This window comes from Bos grunniens, chromosome 15 (genome assembly GCF_055505025.1).
Source record: "Bos grunniens cultivar Pamir isolate PY7600 chromosome 15, Bosgru_T2T1.0, whole genome shotgun sequence".
Classification (NCBI taxonomy): domain Eukaryota; kingdom Metazoa; phylum Chordata; class Mammalia; order Artiodactyla; family Bovidae; genus Bos; species Bos grunniens.
In genome coordinates, this window is record NC_141179.1 from 46,930,969 (window position 1) to 46,955,235 (window position 24,267).

A 24,267-nucleotide genomic window follows, 5' to 3' on the forward strand; every position below is an offset into this window, starting at 1 on the left:
GATCTAGGCCCTTAAATCTATTTCTCACTTCCACTGTATAATCATAAGGGATTTGATTTAGGTCATACCTGAATGGTCTAGTGGTTTTCCCTACTTTCTTCAATTTCAGTCTGAATTTGGCAATAAGGAGTTCATGATCTGAGCCACAGTCAGCTCCTGGCCTTGTTTTTGCTGATTCTATAGAGCTTCTCCATCTTTGGCTGCAAAGAATATAATCAGTCTGATATCGGTGTTGACCATCTGGTGATGTCCATGTATAGAGTCTTCTCTTGTGTTATTGGAAGAGGGTGTTCCTCGTGACAAATCTTAGTTTCTTTTAATAGCTCTCATATCTTCTTGTATTATGGCTATTTGTGTGCTTGCCATAACTCATCAGTAGAATTTAAGTTCCTTAGGAATCAGAACCATGTCTCTTTCTCTGTAGTATTTTCTAAATTTTTACTTTTATGAATAGTGGTGCTATGAACATTCTGGTGGATGTGTCTTGATATGTGTTTAAACAGAGTTCTACTGGCATATACATAAGGATGAAAAACTTGACTTATTCCTGTCACTTATTTATATGTACCCATAATTTCTTCTTTAGAATTTTTTTCTTGTCTACTTTTGTGATACCAATTGAGATTTCTTTATTTCATTTTATCATTTCATTAGTTAGGATGATGGACAGAGAAGCCTGGGGGACTACATTCCATGTGGTCACAAAAAGTTGGACATGACTGAGCATGCACACACACACACAGAGAAAGGAATCACCCTTTTATGTCATTACTAACTTTCATTCTTATCTTCACATTCAAAAATAAATTTTTACCACGTTGGTATATTTTCACTCTCATTACCACCACACACACACACACACACACACACAGTATCCTCACCTATACCACCTCATCCTGTATTGAGCTAACTGGAATTTTTAAAGTTTTTATTGAAGTATAGTTGCTTCATAATATTGTATTAGTTGCTACTGTACAGGAAAGTGAATCAGCTATACAAATACATATATCCTCTCTTTTTTGGATTTCCTTCCCATTTAGGTTACCACAGAGCACTGAGTACAGTTTCCTGAGCTATACAGTAGGCTCTCATTTGTTACCTATTTTATACATAGTATGTATATGCCAGTCCCAACTTCCCATTCATCCCATCCTCCTTTCCCCCTTGATACCTATCTATGTATTTGTTCTCTACATCTGTGTCACTATTTCTGCTTTATAAATAAATCATCTATGGCAATTCTTTCTAATTCCACATATATACATTAATATATGATATTTTTCTTTTTTTGACTTAATTCACTTTGTATAAAAGTCTCTTGGTCCATCCACATCTCTACAAATGACCCAATTTCATTCCTTTATATGACTGAATAATATTCCATTGTATATATGTACCACTTCTTCTTTATCCATTTCTCTGTTGATGGACATTTAGGTTGTTTCCATATGCTGGTTATTGTAAATGGTACTGCAATGATCACAGGGGTGCGTGTGTCTTTTTGAAATATGGTTTTCTTTGCAGTAATTGCCCACTATTGGGATTGCTGGGTCACATTTTAGTTCTATTTTTAGTTTTTTAAGGAATATTTATACTGTTCTCCCAGAGAAGGCAATGGCACCCCAATCCAGTACTCTTGCCTGGAAAATCCCGTGGACGGAGGAGCCTGGTAGGCTGCAGTCCTTGGGGTCGCTAAGTCAGACAAAACTGAGAGACTTCACTTTCACTTTTCACTTTCATGCATTGGAGAAGGAAATGGCAACCCATTCCAGTGTTCTTGCCTGGAGAATCCCAGGGATGGTGGAGCCTGATGGGCTGCCGTCTCTGGAGTCACACAGAGTCGGACACGACTGAAGCGACTTAGCAGCAGCAGCAGCAGCAGCATACTGTTCTCCTTATGGCTGTATCAATTTACAATCCCACCAACAGTGCAAGGGGGTTCCCTTTTCTCCATACCCTCTCAAGCATTCATTGCTTATACGAACTAGCTAGAATTTTCATTATAACTGTTTTTAATTTTTGTCTTATACAGTAAAAATCATTTACACTAGTAGCTTTAATTTTTCCTTTACTAATTTGGTTGACAGATAATCTTAGGATCCAAATCATATACCTTAAGAATATTGAAAATAGTGCTATAATATCATGTAGCAATACCATGCTACTACTGGGAACTCTGACATCCATCTGCTTTTATTAATAACATATCTATATATAATCAAGATTGTTCATTTGCTTAATATTCAAACTCCTTACTGTCCATTCTACAAATAGGAGAGTATTTCCAGGATCTAGTAAACAGAGTTGTTTCTGTTGTTGTTAACTTCATACATAATTTGATGTAAATTTTCATTATGGACAATCAGGCCTACTACAGCTCTGGGAAATAGTCTATTTTTTTTCTTTGATAATTTCTGAAATTATCAGAAATTTCATGTAATTTTTCTGACCATATTAGTCACATGTCAGCGGCATTTTGGATCTAGCCTACCTGTCTCCTTAAAAAGCTTTATACCTCTGCACAGGCCTTTCCATTTCTTTATCCTTTGAAGTTAAAGTCTTAAAAAATTTAACTCACTTGAACATTCTAGCACAGCAGTTGAATTTTCATGTGTATTCACTCAAATAGTGAGAAAGAAAGAGTACTTCAACTGGAAACTAAGAAGTAAAGAGAGTCAAATGATACATCATCACGTTCAGGCCAACAGAAATGGCAAATTTATTTTTTACACTCCCAACTTTTCTCCACTAAAAACTGTTTTCCTAGAAGAGAGTTTTTGTGTTTTTTTTAATGTGATTTACCACTTGGCAGCATTTGTAAAATGAAAGTTGAGGTGTTTTTAAAAACCATAGTTCCGGGAGGAGGAGCCAAGATGGCGGAGGAGTAGGATGGGGAGAACACTTTCTCCCCCACAAATTCAACAAAAGAGCATTTAAACGTCGAGTAAATTCCACAAAACAACTTCTGAATGCCGGCAGAGGACATCAGGCACCCAGAAAAGCAACCCAACTCTTCGAAAGGAGGTAGGAAAAAATATTAAAGACAAAAAAAAAGAGACAAAAGAGGGAGGGACGGAGCTCCGTCCCGGGAAGGGAATCTTAAAAAGAGAGAAGTTTCCAAACACCAGGAAACCTTCTCACTGCCGAATCTGTGCCGAGCTTTGGAAGCACAGAGGGCAACATAACAGGGAGAAAAATAAATAAACAATTAAAACTCGCAGATTGCGAGCCCTAGGGTAACTCCCCCAGCGGAGAAGCAGTGCAGACGCCTGCATCCGCCATTAGCAAGCGGGGGCTGGGCAGGGAGGCGCGGCACGGGCTGCATCGCTGAGAGTAAGAATCTGACCTGAATACCCTGAGCGCTATCTGAGAGAAATAATTTGGGCTAGCAAACCAGACTGTGGGATATCTACCACGCGAAAAGCCAGTCCTAACCTAAAACCGCCAGGCCCGCGCACGGAACAAAGGACTGAACAGAGATAGCCGGCTGCAGACCTTCCCCCTCCGGTGACAGGCAGCCAGAGCCGGAAGGGGGCAATCGCAGCCCCAGAGAGACATTATCTATAAAACTGTAAGCGGGCTTCTTTGCTAACTAAAACTTCTTGGGGGTCTGGACGGTCAACATCTGCCTGAGAAGGTGCGCCGGTTTTACAACCAGAAAACCGAGTGGCGGGGAGGCGGTAAGTCGCAGCATTGGCGCTCGCCAAACACCTCATCACCTGAGCTGCTCGGACCTGGGAAGAGCACAAAACGCAGGCCGAACTGAGTCTGCGCCTCTGAGGACTACCCGAGTGCCTGAACCTGAGGACTACCCGAGTGCCTGAACCTGAGCAGCTTGGACCTGGGAGGTGCATGCAGCCCAGGGCCAGCCTTGGATTGTTCCCGGCGGAACAACCTAGAGTCCGAGCAGTGTGGACAGGGAGGCTACACACGCCGTGAGCGGGGGGCAGACCCAGGGTGGCTGAGGCACTGCGAGCCCCCGCCAGTGTTATTTGTTTGCAGCATTCCTCCCTCCCTCCCCATAGCGCGACTGAACAAGTAAGCCTAAAAAAAAAAAAAAAAGTGTCCTCCACTGTCCCCTTTGTGTCAGGGCGGAAACCAGATACTGAAGAGACTAGCAAACAGAAGAAGATATAACAGAGGGAAACGCCTTGGAAGCTACAGGCAATAGACCAAAACCCTGTGGTTACTACGGACTACATAGGAAGGGGCCTATAGATCTTGAGAAATATGAGTCTGACCAAGGAACTAGCCAAAAATGAACTGAACCCACAACACCACCAAGAAAGTCCTAGATATATTTTTAGTATTTTTACGATCATTCTTTCTTTTTTTTTTTAATTAAAAAAAATTTTTTTTAAGTCTTCTATTGTTCCTTTAATTTTCACTTTTATAACCTATTACTTTGCAAAAAAAAAAGACCCTATTTTTTTCTTCTTCAGCAAACTTTATATATATATATTTTATAATTTTTTGACCTTTTTTTTTTTTTCTTTTTTTTTTTTTCTTTTCTTTAACATTGTATTTTTGAAATTCTAAACTCTACTCTAGATTTTTAATTTTCGCTTTTTGGTATTTGTTATCAATTTTGTACCTATAGTTTATTTTTATATAATTTCTGTGACTTCTTTTTTTCTTCTTCTCGGTTTCTTTCTCTTCTTCTTCTATATAACATTGTATATCTGAATAATATCAATTTGGAACCTGTATTTTCTTTATAATTTTTGTGACATTGTTTGTTTTTGTTTGTCTGTTTTCTCTCTTTATTTTTCTTCTTCTTCTTTTTTTTTTTTTAACATTGTATTTTTGAAATTCCAAACTCTACTCTAGATTTTTAATTTTTGTTTATTGGTATTAGTTATCAATTTTGTACCTGTACTTTCTTTACAATTTTCGCGACCTTGTTTGTTTTTGTTTGTTCGTTTTTTCTCTCTTTCTTTTCCTTCTTCTTTTCTTTAACATCGTATTTTTGAAATTCCAAACTCTACTCTAGATTTTTAATTCTTTCTTTTATGTATTTGTTACCAATTTTGTACCTTTAAGAACCCAATCTTCAGGACCCATTTTTCACTAGGGAGCAAGAATACTGGCTTGACTGCTCTCTCTCCCTTTAGACTCTCCTTTTTCTCCACCAGGTCGCCTGTGTCTCCTCCCTAACCCCTCTACTCTACCCAACTCTGTGAATTTCTGTGTGTTCCAGACGGTGGAGAACACTTAGGGAACTGATTACTGGCTGGATCTGTCTCCCTCCTTTTCATTCCCCCCTTTTATCCTTCTGGCCACCTCTGTCACCTTCCTCCTTCTTCTCTTCTCTGTATAACTCCGTGAACATCTCTGAGTGGTCTAGTTGTGGAGTGCACATAAGGAAGTGACTACTGGCTACCCCACTCTCTCCATTATTGATTCACCTCATCTCATTTGGGTCACCTCTAAATCCCTCCTCCCTCTTCTCTTCTCCATGTAACCCTGTGAACCTCTCTGAGTGACCCGCATAGTAGAGAAACTTTTCATCTTTAATGTAGATGTTTTATCAATGGTGCTGTATAGAAGGAGAAGTTTTGAAACTACTGTAAAAATAAGACCGATAACCGGAAGCAGGAGACTTAAGTCCAAACCCTGACTCCAGGGAACTCCTGACTCCAAGGAACATTAACTGACAGGAGCTCATCAAATGCCTCCATACCGACACTGAAACCAAGCACCACACAAGGGCCAATAAGTTCCAGGGCAAGACATACCAAGCAAATTCTCCAGCAACAAAGGAACACAGCCCTGAGCTTCAAGATACAGGCTGCCCAAAGTCACCCCAAAACTATAGACATCTCATAACTCACTACTGGACATTTCATTGCACTCCAGAGAGAAGAAATACAGCCCCATCCACCAGAACACCGACACAAGCTTCCCTAACCAGGAAACCTTGACAAGCCACCTGTACAAACCCACACACAGTGAGGAAACGCCACAATAAAGAGAAGTCCACAAACTGCCAGGATACATAAAGGACACCCCAAACTCAGCAATTTAAACAAGATGAAGAGACAGAGGAATAGCCAGCAGATAAAGGAACAGGATAAATGCCCACCAAACCAAACAAAAGAGGAAGAGATAGGGAATCTACCTGATAAAGAATTCCAAATAATGATAGTGAAATTGATCCAAAATCTTGAAACTAAAATGGAATCACAGATAAATAGCCTGGAGACAAGGATTGAGAAGATGCTAGAAAGGTTTAACAAGGACCTAGAAGAAATAAAAAAGAGTCAATATATAATGAATAATGCAATAAGTGAAATTAAAAACACTCTGGAGGCAACAAATAGTAGAATAACAGAGGCAGAAGATAGGATTAGTGAATTAGAAGATAGAATGGTAGAAATAAATGAATCAGAGAGAATAAAATGAAAACGAATTAAAAGAAATGAGGACAATCTCAGAGACCTCCAGGACAATATTAAACGCTACAACATTCGAATAATAGGGGTTCCAGAAGAAGAAGACAAAAAGAAAGACCATGAGAAAATACTTGAGGAGATAATAGTTGAAAACTTCCCTAAAATGGGGAAGGAAATAATCACCCAAGTCCAAGAAACCCAGAGAGTCCCAAACAGGATAAACCCAAGGAGAAACACCCCAAGACACATATTAATCAAATTAACAAAGATCAAACACAAAGAACAAATATTAAAAGCAGCAAGGGAAAAACAACAAATAACACACAAGGGAATTCCCATAAGGATAACAGCTGATCTTTCAATAGAAACTCTTCAAGCCAGGAGGGAATGGCAAGACATACTTAAAATGATGAAAGAAAATAACCTACAGCCCAGATTATTGTACCCAGCAAGGATCTCATTCAAGTATGAAGGAGAAATCAAAAGCTTTTCAGACAAGCAAAAGCTGAGAGAATTCTGCACCACCAAACCAGCTCTCCAACAAATACTAAAGGATATTCTCTAGACAAGAAACACAAAAACGGTATATAAACTTGAACCCAAAACAATAAAGTAAATGGCAACGGGTTCATACTTATCAGTAATTACCTTAAATGTAAATGGATTGAATGCCCCAACCAAAAGACAAAGACTGGCTGAATGGATACAAAAACAAGACCCCTACATATGTTGTCTACAGGAGACCCACCTCAAAACAGGGGACACATAAAGACTGAAAGTGAAGGGCTGGAAAAAGATTTTCCATGCAAATAGGGACCAAAAGAAAGCAGGAGTCGCAATACTCATATCAGATAAAATAGACTTTAAAACAAAGGCTGTGAAAAGAGACAAAGAAGGTCACTACATAATGATCAAAGGATCAATCCAAGAAGAAGATATAACAATTATAAATATATATGCACCCAACACGGGAGCACCACAGTACGTAAGACAAATGCTAACAAGTATGAAAGGAGAAATTAACAATAACACAATAATAGTGGGAGACTTTAATACCCCACTCACACCTATGGATAGATCAACTAAACAGAAAATTAACAAGGAAACACAAACTTTAAACGATACAATAGACCAGTTAGACCTAATTGATATCTATAGGACATTTCATCCCAAAACAATGAATTTCACCTTTTTCTCAAGCGCACATGGAACCTTCTCCAGGATAGATCACATCCTGGGCCATAAAGCTAGCCTTGGTAAATTCAAAAAAATAGAAATCATCCCAAGCATTTTTTCTGACCACAATGCAATAAGATTAGATCTCAATTACAGGAGAAAAACTATTAAAAATTCCAACATATGGAGGCTGAACAACACGCTGCTGAATAACCAACAAATCACAGAAGAAATCAAAAAAGAAATCAAAATTTGCATAGAAACGAATGAAAATGAAAACACAACAACCCAAAACCTGTGGGACACGGTAAAAGCAGTCCTAAGGGGAAAGTTCATAGCAATACAGGCACACCTCAAGAAACAAGAAAAAAGTCAAATAAATAACCTAACTCTACACCTAAAGCAACTAGAAAAGGAAGAAATGAAGAACCCCAGGGTTAGTAGAAGGAAAGAAATCTTAAAAATTAGAGCAGAAATAAATGCAAAAGAAACAAAAGAGACCATAGCAAAAATCAACAAAACCAAAAGCTGGTTCTTTGAAAGGATAAATAAAATTGACAAACCGTTAGCCAGACTCATCAAGAAACAAAGGGAGAAAAATCAAATCAACAAAATTAGAAACGAAAATGGAGAGATCACAACAGACAACACAGAAATACAAAGGATCATAAGAGACTACTATCAACAATTATATGCCAATAAAATGGACAACGTGGAAGAAATGGACAAATTCTTAGAAAAGTACAACTTTCCAAAACTAGACCAGGAAGAAATAGAAAATCTTAACAGACCCATCACAAGCATGGAAATCGAAACTGTAATCAAAAATCTTCCAGCAAACAAAAGCCCCGGTCCAGACGGCTTCACAGCTGAATTCTACCAAAAATTTAGAGAAGAGCTGACACCTATCCTGCTCAAACTCTTCCAAAAAATTGCAGAGGAAGGTAAACTTCCAAACTCATTCTATGAGGCCACCATCACCCTAATACCAAAACCTGACAAAGATGCCACAAAAAAAGAAAACTACAGGCCAATATCACTGATGAACATAGATGCAAAAATCCTTAACAAAATTCTAGCAATCAGAATCCAACAACACATTAAAAAGATCATACACCATGATCAAGTGGGCTTTATCCCAGGGATGCAAGGATTCTTCAATATCCGCAAATCAATCAATGTAATACACCACATTAACAAATTGAAAAATAAAAACCATATGATTATCTCAATAGATGCAGAGAAAGCCTTTGACAAAATTCAACATCCATTTATGATAAAAACTCTCCAGAAAGCAGGAATAGAAGGAACATACCTCAACATAATAAAAGCTATATATGACAAACCCACAGCAAACATTATCCTCAATGGTGAAAAATTGAAAGCATTTCCTCTAAAGTCAGGAACAAGACAAGGGTGCCCACTTTCACCATTACTATTCAACATAGTTTTGGAAGTTTTGGCCACAGCAATCAGAGCAGAAAAAGAAATAAAAGGAATCCAAATGGGAAAAGAAGAAGTAAAACTCTCACTATTTGCAGATGACATGATCCTCTACATAGAAAACCCTAAAGATTCCACCAGAAAATTACTAGAAATAATCAATGACTATAGTAAAGTTGCAGGATATAAAATCAACACACAGAAATCCCTTGCATTCCTATACACTAATAATGAGAAAACAGAGAGAGAAATTAAGGAAACAATTCCATTCACCATTGCAACGGAAAGAATAAAATACTTAGGAATATATCTACCTAAAGAAACTAAAGACCTATACATAGAAAACTATAAAACACTGGTGAAAGAAATCAAAGAGGACACTAATAGATGGAGAAATATACCATGTTCATGGATTGGAAGAATCAATATAGTGAAAATGAGTATACTACCCAAAGCAATTTATAGATTCAACGCAATCCCTATCAAGCTACCAACAGTATTCTTCACAGAGCTGGAACAAATAATTTCACAATTTGTATGGAAAAACAAAAAACCTCGAATAGCCAAAGCGATCTTGAGAAAGAAGAATGGAACTGGAGGAATCAACCTACCTGACTTCAGGCTCTACTACAAAGCCACAGTTATCAAGACAGTATGGTACTGGCACAAAGACAGATATATAGATCAATGGAATAAAATAGAAAGCCCAGAGATAAATCCACGCACATATGGACACCTTATCTTTGACAAAGGAGGCAAGAATATACAATGGATTAAAGACAATCTCTTTAACAAATGGTGCTGGGAAATCTGGTCAACCACATGTAAAAGAATGAAACTAGACCACTTTCTAACACCATACACAAAAATAAACTCAAAATGGATTAAAGATCTCAACGTAAGACCAGAAACTATAAAACTCCCAGAGGAGAACATAGGCAAAACACTCTCTGACATACATCACAGCAGGATCCTCTATGACCCACCTTCCAGAATATTGGAAATAAAAGCAAAAATAAACAAATGGGACCTAATTAACCTTAAAAGCTTCTGCACATCAAAGAAAACTATTAGCAAGGTGAAAAGACAGCCTTCAGAATGGGAGAAAATAATAGCAAATGAAGCAACTGACAAACAACTCATCTCAAAAATATACAAGCAACTCCTACAGCTCAATTCCAGAAAAATAAACGACCCAATCAAAAAATGGGCCAAAGAACTAAATAGACATTTCTCCAAAGAAGACATACAGATGGCTAACAAACACATGAAAAGATGCTCAACATCACTCATTATCAGAGAAATGCAAATCAAAACCACTATGAGATACCATTTCACACCAGTCAGAATGGCTGCGATCCAAAAGTCTACAAATAATAAGTGCTGGAGAGGATGTGGAGAAAAGGGAACCCTCTTACACTGTTGGTGGGAATGCAAACTAGTACAGCCACTATGGAGAACAGTGTGGAGATTCCTTAAAAAACTGGAAATAGAACTGCCTTATGATCCAGCAATCGCACTGCTGGGCATACACACTGAGGAAACCAGAAGGGAAAGAGACACGTGTACCCCAATGTTCATCGCAGCACTGTTTATAATAGCCAGGACATGGAAGCAACCTAGATGTCCATCAGCAGATGAATGGATAAGAAAGCTGTGGTACATATACACAATGGAGTATTACTCAGCCATTAAAAAGAATACATTTGAATCAGTTCTAATGAGGTGGATGAAACTGGAGCCTACTATACAGAGTGAAGTAAGCCAGAAGGAAAAACAGAAATACAGTATACTAACGCATATATATGGAATTTAGAAAGATGGTAACAATAACCTGGTGTACGAGACAGCAAAAGAGACACTGATGTATAGAACAGTCTTATGGACTCTGTGGGAGAGGGAGAGGGTGGGAAGATTTGGGAGAGTGACATTGAAACATGTAGAATATCATGTAAGAAACGAGTTGCCAGTCCAGGTTCGATGCCCGATACTGGATGCTTGGGGCTGGTGCACTGGGACGCCCCACAGGGATGGTATGGGGAGGGAGGAGGGAGGAGGGTTCAGGATGGGGACACATGTATGCCTGTGGCAGATTCATTTTGATATTTGGCAAAACTAATACAATTATGTAAAGTTTAAAAATAAAATAAAATTAAAAAATAAATAAATAAATAAACAGGATGACAATAAAAAAAATAAAATAAAAATAAAATAAAATAAGATATGACAAATAAATAAATAAATAAAAACCATAGTTCCTGAGCAGTAACGTAGACCCTCCATGTCAGATTCTCTGTGAGTGGGGCTGGGAATCCACATTTTTAAGATGTCCTCAGGTAATCGTTATGCAATATAAAGTCTGAGGACAACTACTTTGAAAGATTAATTCATGTTTTAAACTTTACATTAGTTTAAAACCAAGTCAAATTCAATCAGTCAGAAGAGTGCTGCTGCTGCTGCTAGGTCGCTTTAGTCGTGTCCGACTCTGTGCGACTCCAGAGACGGCAGCCCACCAGGCTCCCCCGTCCCTGGGATTCTCCAGGCAAGAACACTGGAGTGGGTTGCCATTTCCTTCTCCAATGCATGAGAGTGAAAAGTGAAAGTGAAGTCGCAGTGTCACATCCAACTCTCAGCGACCCCATGGATTGCAGCCTATCAAGCTCCTCCATCCATGGATTCTCCAGGTAAAAGTACTGGAGTGGGTTGCCATTGCCTTCTCCATGTCTGAAGAGTGAGGCCATTACAATCCTTAACACCTGCATTAATTTACAGCAATTTCTGCCTTTTTTGAATAGATTCCTGCCTTCTTTAAATCTATCTCTATAATTTGGCATGCAAATAGACCAAAACTATACACTTCCCTGGTGACTCAAGTGGTAAAGAAACTGCCTGAAATGCAGGAGACCTGGGTTTGATCCCTGGGTTTGGAAGACTCCCTGGAGAAGGGAACAGCAACCCACTCCAGTATTCTTGCCTGGAGAATTCCATGGACAGAGGAGCCTGGCAGGCTACAGCCTATAGCGTCACTAAGAGTAGGACAAAACTAAGAGATTAACATTTCATTTCATTTTCATGTGATAAGCAAGGTAGAGAAACCATTGATAAAATCTTTCCAGCACCACGAAGAATGGGTAAATAATCTACCTCTAGCCCAAAAGTCCTGAACTGTAGGCAAAAGCAAAGCAGACAAGAACTAAAAGAATCTTTTCTTCTCCTCATCCTTCCTATTACACATATCTCTACTTCTCTTTTATTGACACAACACCAGTGTCAGCTCTGAGGCACATAAAGCTACAAAGAATGACTCATTGATATTAGACTATCAGAACAAGTGCCTTATACACAAGTGCTCGAATATACACACTATTTTATATGTATTTTTCTTAGAGAATAAGTCAGTGAAAGGCAAAACAGGATCTTCAACAATGATGTAGTCCTATGACTATTGCTATTACTAGATCCTTGCTAGAACTGACAAACTTGAGTTTTATGTGACTTCAAAGGATTTCTTCCCAAACACTCTAGTTGGAGGTGGGAAGGAGGGATCCTGGTATACAACTTAACTGTAAAACTGATTTACTCCTGAGGAAAATACTAGTGTTTTCTGGACCTACATACACCTAGTAAAGGCCTCTGCATTCATCTTCAGCAGATATCATTTTATTAGGTTACAGTAGATACCAAGGATTCAGTCTTTAGCAAGAATTAAATATATGGATTGATTTCCACATTACTCTTTCTGTAGTCAATATAAAATCTTACTTTTACCATGCTGCTTGGTGGTCAAAGGTTGTGTCCATTGGGGTATAAACCAATGTCCTCAAATCACAGGCAGATCATCTCCTAACGTGGGAATATATCCATAGTGTGCCAGTTCCCTTCAGGGAAGGTAATCTTGAAAAATATCTTCTGGCACATTCAACTCCTACCCAACACTCAGCACAGTTACTCATGCAGAATGAAGAATGACAGGAGCCTGACAGTGTAACAGGACAGACTTCCCAGCTTTCCAGTGTCAGAACAATATCTGTCCAAATCTGAACCAGATCGTCCAGTGGAGACAATCATTGAGAAGTCTACACTCCTCCCTATGTGTCTTTGTCTGTGCTCTCGAACTGACAGCTCTGAGAATTCTCGGTCAGTAGGCTTAGTCTTAAAGACTTAGAAGAAAAAAGCAGCAAGAGCTACTGTCCTACATTTTTTGTTCTTTCCTAACCTATATGGAGGTCAATGACTATGGCATTTCAAATGCTGAAGAGGCCTTCTTTGGGTTACAATCTCCCACATCTCCTAAAGGAAAGCATCTCCCCATTTTGAGACAACAAGAAAATAAAAGAATTGCTAAAACATTAGCAGAAAAGACAAACAGCATCTCCATTAACTTTCAGTCTATACCAAAATGTTAAAAGTTATTTTCCATGTTGCAGCAATTTCCATATAGCTATTTCCTATTATTTCCTAATTGGAAATTGGAAATTTCCAAATTGCTATTTCCTAATATTGCCTATCATCTCATGGCAGAAGCTTCAGGAGACAGAAAGTCACTTCTGAAAGAAAACCTACAGGATCAACGTTCTTGACTACAGTTGTGGTATGTAGTTTCTAGTTAAAGTAAAAATCAAACAAACAAAAAAGAATCTTTGCCTTAATTTAGACCCTTCAGTCTTTTTTTTTTTTTTTTTTTGGCTTTCTTAATTTTTTTTTTATTTTTTTATTCTTCCAATTTTATTTTATTTTTAAACTTTACATAATTGTATTAGTTTTGCCAAATATCAAAATGAATCCGCCACAGGTATACATGTGTTCCCCATCCCGAACCCTCCTCCCTCCTCCCTCCCCATACCATCCCTCTGGGCCGTCCCAGTGCACCAGCCCCAAGCATCCAGCATCATGCATCGAACCTGGACTGGCAACTCGTTTCCTACATGATATTTTACATGTTTCATTGCCATTCTCCCAAATCTTCCCACCCTCTCCCTCTCCCACAGAGTCCATAAGACTGTTCTATACATCAGTGTCTCTTTTGCTGTCTCGTACACCGGGTTATTGTTACCATCTTTCTAAATTCCATATATGTGCGTTAGTATACTGTATTTATGTTTTTCCTTCTGGCTTATAGACCCTTCAGTCTTGATCTTTCCTTTCATTCTCCTATGTATGTAAGCTTCCCAATCTTTATTGGACTTGACATATTATCATTAAACCTTATATTTATTCTCCCTGGAGTGGTGGGTCTGACATTCTACTTTCAGTCTTCATAGTCTCCAGGAGATTGGAACCTGCTTCTACCTTGGAGAGATTCTCTTTTTCCTACATTTCCATTCTTGGTCCCATAGGATCCTCTAGTCCTTAGAATTTATTCATCCCATTCAAACAGCCTTTTCTCTTTTCATGATGCTTTCCCTGATACTCTTACCACTTTTCAGGTTACTTTAGTTTAGAGGCCAATCTTAACTGAATATCATCTCTTAAAATTTGCCTCTACCACCTGGAATAGGTATAGGCACCAAATGAATTCCATGTACAGAATAGCTCAAATAATCCTAAACCACCTAAACTCCAAGTCCCTTTGGTCAACTAAAAGGATATCTTGAAGGTTATATGTATCTCCATATAACAGCCATCTTACTTGTTTGGATGGCATACACTCCCCAGGCTATGCTACTCTCTTAATTCCTTTCTATACCTTGATGCACTGAAAAATTCCCTGAAACCTAATCTGCATATGTATTCCTTCCAGGTTCTCTGGTTTAAGTCTTAAAGTCTCCACTAACAGTTCCTCTCTCCAGATTTTCCTAAACTGTGAAGCATGCTCTTATAAGTCAGAGAATCTGATTCTCCTTTGGCTAGGTGGTGGCAAACTCCTTTAAAGCTTCACTCCCTTCAGTGGGATTTACCTCATTGAGTCTCACATCCCTCTGGGCACTGAGACTGTGGTTCCAACAGAGACTTTAGAAAAATCGAAAGATGGGAGGTGTTAACATTTATTGAGCTCTTAGTATGTGTCAAACACTGGACTGAGGACTTCACATACTTTACTTCTTGGCACGTAGATGAGGGTAGCTCCATGATTCAAGGCCTACCTAATGACCTCCCTTTGCTGCTAAACAATAGAATGTAGCATAGATGAAGGAATTTTCAGATAAAATTAAGGACCCAAATCAATTGATTTTGCTTTAACCAAAAGGAAGATTATCTTGGATAGGCTCAACTTAATCAAGCAAAAGGCCTTAAAGAGAGACTCAGCCCTTCTTCAGAGATAATTTTCCCTCCTGCTGACTTACAAAAGTAAGCTATCATATTAAAGAAAGGCCTTTGGAAAAGATAATGTGGCCAGGAACTGTGAACAGTCCTAAAATCGCAAGAAAATTAATTCTGTTAACATGTATAAGCTAAGAGCAGCTTTTCTAGTTGAAATTCTAGATGAAAATACAGCTCAGTCAACACCTGGAGTGCTGCCTTATAAAACCGCGAATACAGCACCCAGCTAAGTCATGCCAGACTCCTGACAGAAACTGGGATATATCTGTGTTTTGAGATGCTAAGTTTGTGGTAATCCATTATAAAACAATATAAAAATAAAACAGATTTTGATGCCTAGAAATGGTACCTAAAAACTTGGAAATAGCTTTGAAATCAGTCAAGTGAGCAGAGATGAGAAGAATTTTGAGAGAAAGCCTATATGTTTTCAACACACTGTTGGTAGAAATCTAATCTTTAAGTATGCCACAGTGAGAGTCAGAAGAAATTGAGGAACATGTTATTAGAGACAGAAGGAGGAAGATTCTTGTCACAAAGTGATAAAAAAAAAAAAACTTAGCAAAATTATATCCTGGAGTTATGTTCAAGAAAATACTTAAAAGCTGGTTTTATACTTAGGGAGACTTCCAAGTAAAGTGTTAAAATAACTCTTGAATTCTTTTTTCTATTTATGATAATATGTGAGAGGAGAATGATAAATTGAGGAAAAAACTGTTAAACAAAATGAAATCAAGACCTTACCATTTTGAAATTTCTCACCATCTGTAAGAATTAAAGAGATTCACAGTCTTAATCTCTGTTAAGCATGATTGTACAACTTTTCCCTAAAACTTCAGAAAGATTAAAAGGTGAAGGAATCAGGCACAAAAATAGGTCTTCCAATCATTTTAAGGATAAAGATTTCTTATAAAACTAGAAATAAAACTACCATATGACCCAACAATCCTACTAGAGGGCTATATATACCCTGAGAAAACTGTAATTGAAAGAGACACCCATACCCCAATGTTCACTGCACCACTATTTATAATGGCTAGGACATGGAATTTGTATGCAAGTCAGGAAGCAACATTTAGAACTGGACATGGAACAACAGACTGGCTCCAAATAGGAAAAGGAGTTCATCAAGGCTGTATATTGTCAACCTGTTTGTTTAACTTCTATGCAGAGTACATCATGAGAAACGCTGGACTGGAAGAAACACAAGCTGGGAGAAATATGAGTAACCTCAGATATGCAGATGACACCACCCTTATGGCAGAAAGTGAAGAGGAACTCAAAAGCCTCTTGATGAAAGTGAAAGAGGAGAGTGAAAAAGTTGGCTTAAAGCTCAACTTTCAGAAAACGAAGATCATGGCATCCGGTCCCATCACTTCATGGGAAATAGATGGGGAAACAGTGTCAGACTTTGTTTTTCTGGGCTCCAAAATCACTACAGATGGTGACTGCAGCCATGAAATTAAAAGATGCTTACTCCTTGGAAGGAAAGTTATTACCAACCTAGACAGCATATTCAAAAGCAGAGACATTACTTTGCCAACAAAGGTTCGTCTAGTCAAGGCTCTGGTTTTTCCTGTGGTCATGTATGGATGTGAGAGTTGGACTGTGAAGAAGGCTGAGCGCCGAAGGATTGATGCTTTTGAACTGTGATGTTGAAGAAGACTCTTGAGAGTCTCTTGGACTGCAAGGAGATCCAACCAGTCCTGAAGGAGATCAGCCCTGGGATTTCTTTGGAAGGAATGATTCTGAGGCTGAAACTCCAGTACTTTGGCCACCTCATGTGAAGAGTTGACTCATTGGAAAAGACTCTGATGGTGGGATTGATTGGGGTCAGGAAGAGAAGGGAACAACAGAGGATGAGATGGCTGGATGGCATCATCGACTTGATGGACATGAGTTTCAGTGGACTCCAGGAGTTAGTGATGGACAGAGAGGCCTGGCATGCTGCAGTCCATGGGGTTGCAGAGTCGGACACATCTGAACAACTGTCCTGAACTGAATGGAAACAGTGACACAGAGAACAGATTTGTGGACACAGTAGGGGAAGGAGACGTTGAGATGAATTCAAAGAGTAACAGGAAAATACACATTACCATATGTAAAATAAATAGCCAGTGGGAATTTGCTATATGATGCAGGGTGCTCAACCCACTGCTCTGACAACCTAGAGGGGTGGGATGGTAGGTTGGAGGGAGGTTCAAGAGGGAGGAGACATATGTATACTTGGCTGATTCATGTTGATATATGGCAGAAACCAACACAATACTGTAAAGCAATTAACCTCCAATTAATAATAATTAAATAGAAATCATTTTAACCACACCCTCCCCAAAAAAGAGGATAAGGGTTTGCCTCACAGATATCAACCAAACTAGAAGTCCTCTAGGGAGCTTAAGGTACGGTACTGTTTCCTACTATTTCAGCAGGAGGGCAAGGCTTAGAGGGTTTGTCTGGAAAAGATCTATAAATGTGGCTTTTGCCTAGGGGAGTGAATCCCACTGACATTTACAGAAGATCCACAAAGTTCTTGAGAAAATCTGTTCAGCAGAAACACTACTAAGCTGATGTTGGAGAGAGTGTCTGTTTATGTCTGTCAGATATAGCTGGTTTAGAGTATTGTTCAATTCCCCTGTTTGCTACTGGTCTTCTAACTGTTTCTCCATATGCAAAGTATAGTATTGAAATCTCCAACTATTATTTTAGAACTGTATATTTCTGGTTTCTCTTCTCAGTTTTTGCCTCCTATGTGTTAGAGTTCTGTTTTTAGGTTCCTAGGTTTATATCTTCCTGATGGGTTCACATTTTAATCAATATTTAGTGTTCCTCTTTGCCTCTTGTAACAATTTTCAACTGAGTCTATCTTATCTGATCTTAGCACTGATATCTCAGTTCTCTTTTAGTAACTATTTGCCTGGAATGTCCTTTTCCATTCTTTTACTTTTGACCTATTTGTCTTGGATATGAAATGAGTCTTTTCTAGACAGCATATAATAGCATTTGCTTTTTAATTTATTTTGAGAATATTTACCTTCTAATAGAAGAGTTTAATCCATTTATAAATACTGAAATTAAACATTTAATTCTTCAATTTTTCTTTGTCTTTCATATGTTTCATATCTTGTTTGTTCCTCATTGTCACCATTAACTGCAGTATTTTGTGTTTGTATTTTTGTAGTATATGATTTTGATTCCTTTCTAATTTATTTTTCTGTATATTTAAATTTATTTTAGCATTGGTTGTGCTAGAGCTTACAATTAACCTCACAAACATGTGACAATCTATTTTGAATTAATATCATATGAATTTCCATAGGTATGTAAAAATTCTGTTCCTACATTTCTCCATCCCTCCCCCCTTTATGTTACTGTGTCACAAATTACATCTTTCTACTTTGTGTGCCCATTTAACATAGGCTTATCATTATCATTTTATGATTCATCTTTTTGATCAAACTGGGAAAGAAAAAGGAGTCACAAATGGAAAATACACTAATACTGGTTTATATATTCCTTTACCCGTGTTATTTCTTCCTGTGGCTTCAAGTTTACTGTCTAGAGTCCTTCCATTTCCACCTGAAGGTCTCTTTTTAGCATTTCCTATAGGACACATCTAGCATCACCAACTCAATGAACATGCATTTGAGCAAACTCCAGGAAATAGTGAAGGACATGGAAGCCTGACAGGCCACAGTCCACAGGATCACAAACAGGTGGACACACCTCAGCGACTGAACAAACAGGACACATGTACTAGTGATGAATTCCTTCAGCACTTGTTAATCTGGGAATGTCTTACCGTCTCCTTTATTTTTGAATGATAGTTTTGCCAGGTATAGAGTTATGGGCTTTCTCTTTCTTTAGGTGCTTTAAATACGTCATCTCACTGCCTTCTGGCCTCCATGGTTTCTGCTAAGATGTCCAGTCTTTCTCTTAATGAGTCTCCCTTATTTAGGACAGTCATTTCTCTTTTGCTGCTTTCAAGGTTCTTCCTTTGTCTCTGACCTTTAAAAGTTGTATTAGAACATGTCTCAGGGTGGATCTCTTGCGTTTTTCCTTTCTAAAGTTCACTGAGCTTCTTGAATGTGTAGATTCATGTATTTAATCAAAGTATGACTTGTCGGTCATAGTTTCTTCAAAATTCTTTTACATCCCTTTCTCTCTATTCTCTCCTTATGGAACTTCCATTATTTGTATGTTCTATTATTGACGGTGTCTCACAGATCTCATAGGCTCTCTTCATTTTTGCTCGTTTCCTTGTCTTTATGTTCCTCAGACCGGGTAATTTTAAATGACTTGTTTTCAAGTTTTCTGATTTTCAACTCTGACTCTTCAAAACTGATGTTGAAATTCTTAGTGAATTCATTTCTGATATTGTAATTTTTAACTTAGAATTAGTTTGGTCCCTTTTTATAATCTGCATCTCTTTAGAAATGTACACTGTTTGAGGAATATCATTCTCCTGGAGTTATACAATTTTGTCCATCATTTCCTTTAGTATTTTGAGTATATTTAAGGCAGTTGAATTAAAGGCCTTGCTGAATAACTTCTATGACTTGATTCCTCATAGATAGCTTCTATTAGTTTTTCTGTGAATGGGCCATATTTTCTTGTTTCTTTGCAAGTTTTAATTTTTTGTGGAAAACTGGACACTTTGAATTTTATAATAAGATAACTCTTGAAATCCTAACTCTTCTCATGCTCAGGGCTTGTTTTGGTTGGTTCCTATGGGTTTGGTTATGTGTCTAGCACTTTTCTACCTTTTTCTGTAAAAATGTTAATGGTATGTGCTCTCAGAAATGTGTCCTTTATCTTATACCAGTTTATGCACTGTTTGAGATTTTTTTGCCTGGAGACAAAACAAAAACATACCCAAACAATCCACAGCAAGAAAAAAACATCTCTCTTTGCATACTAGCTCAGTGTTTAGCATGCCTTCTGCTTTGTTGTTCAGTCACTCAGTCATGTCCAACCCTTTGCGACCCCATGGACTGCAGCACGCCAGGCTTTCCTGTCCATCACCATCTCCCAGAGCTTGCCTAACCTTATGTCCATTGAGTCAGTGGTGCCATCCAACCATCTCACCCTCTGTCATCCCCTTCTCTTCCTGCCTTCAATCTTTCCCAGAATCAGGGTCCTTTCTAATGAGTCGGCTCTTTGCATCAGATGGCTCAAGTATTGGAGCTTCAGCTTCAGCATCAGTCCTTCTAATAAATGTTCAGGACTGATTTCCTGTAGGATTGGCTGGTTCGATCTCCTTGCAGTCCAAGGGACTCTCAAGAGTCTTCTCCAACACCACAGTTCAAAAGCATTCATTCTTTGGATTCCATCCTACTTTATGGTCCGACACTCACATCCATTCTTTGGCATTACCTTTCTTGGGATTTGAATGAAAACTGACTTTTTCCAGTCCTGTGGCCACTGCTGAGTTTTCCAAATTTGCAGGCACATAAAGTGCAGCACTTTCACAATATCATCTTTCAGGATTTGAAATAGCTCAACTGGAATTCCATCACCTCCTCTAGCTTTGTTCGTAGTGATGCTTTCTAAGGGCCACTTGACTTCATATTCCAGGATGTCTGGCGCTAGGGGAGTAATCACACCATTGTGATTATTTGGGTACTGAAGATCTTTTTTGTACAGTTCTTCTGTGTATTCTTGCCACCTCTTCTTAATATCTTCTGCTTCTGTTAGGTCCATACCATTTCTGTCCTTTATTGGGCCCATCTTGACTCCAGCTTGTGCTTCATCCAGGCCGGCATTTTGTATGATGTACTCTGCATAGAAGTTAAATAAGTAAGGTGACAATATACAGCCTTGACATACTCCTTTTCCAATTTGGAACCAGTCTATTATTTCATGACCAGTGCTAACTGTTGCTTCTTGACCTGCATATAAGTTTCTCAGGAGACAGGTAAGATGGTCTGGTATTCCCATCACTTTAAGAGTTTTCCACAGTTTGTTGCAATTCACATAAAGGATTTAGTATAGTCAGTGAAGCAGAAGTAGCTGTTTTTCTGGAATCCTCTTGCTTTTTCTATGATCCAACGGATCTTGGCAATTTCGTCTCTGCTTCCTGTGCCTTTTCTAAATCCTTCAATGCTTAAACAGGGCCTTTATACTTCTGCCTTAGCCTTTAGTTTCTGCTTCTCTTGAACCTAAAGATCATTTAGAGGTATAAATCCTACACACAGGGAACTTTTTACTGTTCCACTTCCCCACAGAATGTCTCTTCTCAGTCTTTCTTATCAAGTTTTCAACATGTCTATTGTTTACCTCAACCTTAACGTCTTCCCCCAGATAGGAGGGGTTGTCTATTTACCTTTCTTGTTTGCAAGGAATGCCCTCCACTTGGTTGCATTCTGATGGAGCTCTGTGCTGCACAAAAGAAAAACCAAACTGCCTTTCTTCAGTCTTTCAGCTAACCCCCAGAATGCTCCAAGTAGACAAACACAATCTTTGAGATCACGGTCTGCTCTTCTCTCTTTGAAAGCAGGGAGAAATGTCTCACAATGAGAATGTGTCCTGTATCTTCAGGACTTTCTCAAGCAGGGGAGGAGGGTGGCCCAAGGCAAGTAAAAGTGCCACAACACTCCCCTCCCGTTTTTAAGTTGCCTTTTTCTTGATCAGCACACATAAACCTTCAATTGTTTCCCAGATTTTCAACAAAGTAGATTCTTATCATTTTTCCTCATTTATTGTTTCAGTAGAAGGATGGACCCCTGGAGTTACTTATCCCTTCATATTTGAAGATGTGCTCCCATGTAATTTACTTTTCATAATGGTTGTGCTTAATAACTGTCTTAGAAAATCTTGAACATTTAACAATTTTCTCATGAGACAGTATAGGCTGGTTCCAGGATACCATGAAATATGGTCACTGAAGGCATAACAGATGTTTACAGAGGTTTCTGATAAGGCACTAAGAGAGAATCTATAAGAAAAGTTTCCCAAATCAGTCAAGAATTGAAGGCCTATGACTGAGATTTTATTCCTCCCTGAAAATGCTCTTGTATGATTTTCTAACCATTTTATCACTTATTCTTGTCCCTTACACATACCACACTTCTAATCTCAATGAGAGTTTCTCACAACATAGACCCTTACCCGCTCTAGCTCTCAGTTGTCAGAACAGCTGAAGATTTTAGGCTCCTTTCAGCAGGCAAAGTAATAAAATATTGCAGTATCATAAGATAAATGTCAGATAATATTCTAAATCAACCCTTTGTAGAAGAAAATGTATGAACCAAAATTTCATAGGCTGTGTTATTATTTTAAACATTATAGTTATAACTAGGGTCATAGGATACAAAAACAGTACTGAAATATTGATTTCTAAACTAAACTTCTGTTGCAAGAATGAAGTTGAGACAGAATCTATACTACATGGCAATATTTCCTTATGTGGAAAAATTTTCTATCCTTGCCAAGGCACTGTTGAATTAAAAGAAAAGAAAAACTATTGTTTCTGGAAAATGAGAGAAAGAGAAATAAAATTGAAAGCATTTCTACAACAGTAGGTAGAAGCAAAGGAGGGGCTCACCTTGACAGCTGGGTAATGAATAGGGCTCATATGTGTGATGTTCCACCCAGGGGCACTCACACACAGACACACACAAGATAAGCCACCTTATAATCAGTAGTCCTCTTCATATTATAATACTATATTTATTATAATATTTTAATAATATTATAATTAATATTATATTGTTATATATTTATTATATCAATTTACGTATGAATTATCTGTCTTCTCACTCTGGGTGAGCAAGGGCATTTCTGTCTTCTTCAGTGAGCAATCTATAGAAACTAGAACATTACTGGCAAAAGACCAGTATTGGTAGACACTGAAATAAATGTAGGGCATCCTTAGTTTGGGCTTCCCTGCTGGTTCAGATGGTAAAGAATCTGCCTGCAATGTGGGAGACCAGGGTTCAATTGCTGGATTGGGAAGATTTCCTGGAGGAGGGCATGGTAACCCTCCTCCAGTATTCTTGCCTAGAGAATCCCCATGGACAAAGGAGCCTGGTGGGCTACAGTCCATGGCTTCACAAAGAGTTGGGAGTGACTAAGCCCATTCATATTTGATGATTCAAAGAGTAAAGAATAGCCTACAGTGTAGGAAACTCAGATTCGATCCCTCAGTTGGGAAGATCCCCTGGATAGGAAATGGCTACCTACTGGAGAACTGCCTGGAGAATTTCATGGACAGAGGAGCCTGGGGGACTATAATTCATGGGGTCACAGAGAGTCAGACATGAATAAGTGACTAAGCACAGCACACATACTTACTAAGGTACTTACAGCACAGGCATACTTACTAAGATAATGTTTCAAGTTTTTGGAAATATTATAGTGAAAGGAATAAAGAGACTGAGAACTTAAAGAGGAGACAAACTCCAATTTGTATTTATTTAGAATAGGAATGCCTGAGCATGTCTGGGAGCTAATATGAAACAATCAGGGGAACAAGACAGATGCAAAGTAAGAAATAAAGGATAAGTGAGAGGGCAAGGCTCAAAGAAGGTGGATGAACCTTATGCATTCTCTGGAGAAGGGAATGGCAAACCACCTCAGTATTCTTGCTTTGAGAACCCCATGAACAGTAAGAATAAACAAAAGATATGACACTGAAAGACGAACTCCTCATGTCAGTAGGTGCCCAATAGGCTATTGGAGAAGAATGGAGAACTAACTACAGAAAGACTGAAGAGATGGATCCAAAGCGAAAACAACTCCCATTCATGGATGTGACTGGTAATGGAAGTAAAGTCCGATGCTGTAAAGAGCAATATTGCATAGGAACCTGGAATCTTAGGTCCATGAATCAAGGTAAATTAGAAGTGGTCAAGCAGGAGATGGCAAGAGTGAACATCAACATTTTAGGAATCAGTGAACTAAAATGGAATGGAATGCATAAATTTAATTCAGATGACCATTCTTCTACTATTGTGGGCAAGAATGCCTTAGAATAAATGGAGTAGCTCTCATAGTC

General features: G+C 38.4%; 1 pseudogene across 1 annotated transcript in view; it reads left to right on the plus strand.

The window, feature by feature from the left end:
• Positions 1-24,267, plus strand: part of LOC147357873 (interferon-induced very large GTPase 1-like) — a 59,805-nt pseudogene that overhangs the window by 12,110 nt on the left and 23,428 nt on the right. The window contains exon 2 of the transcript XR_015142117.1: positions 13,536-13,605. The product of XR_015142117.1 is annotated as an interferon-induced very large GTPase 1-like (transcript). The remainder of the gene's footprint in view (positions 1-13,535; positions 13,606-24,267) is intronic.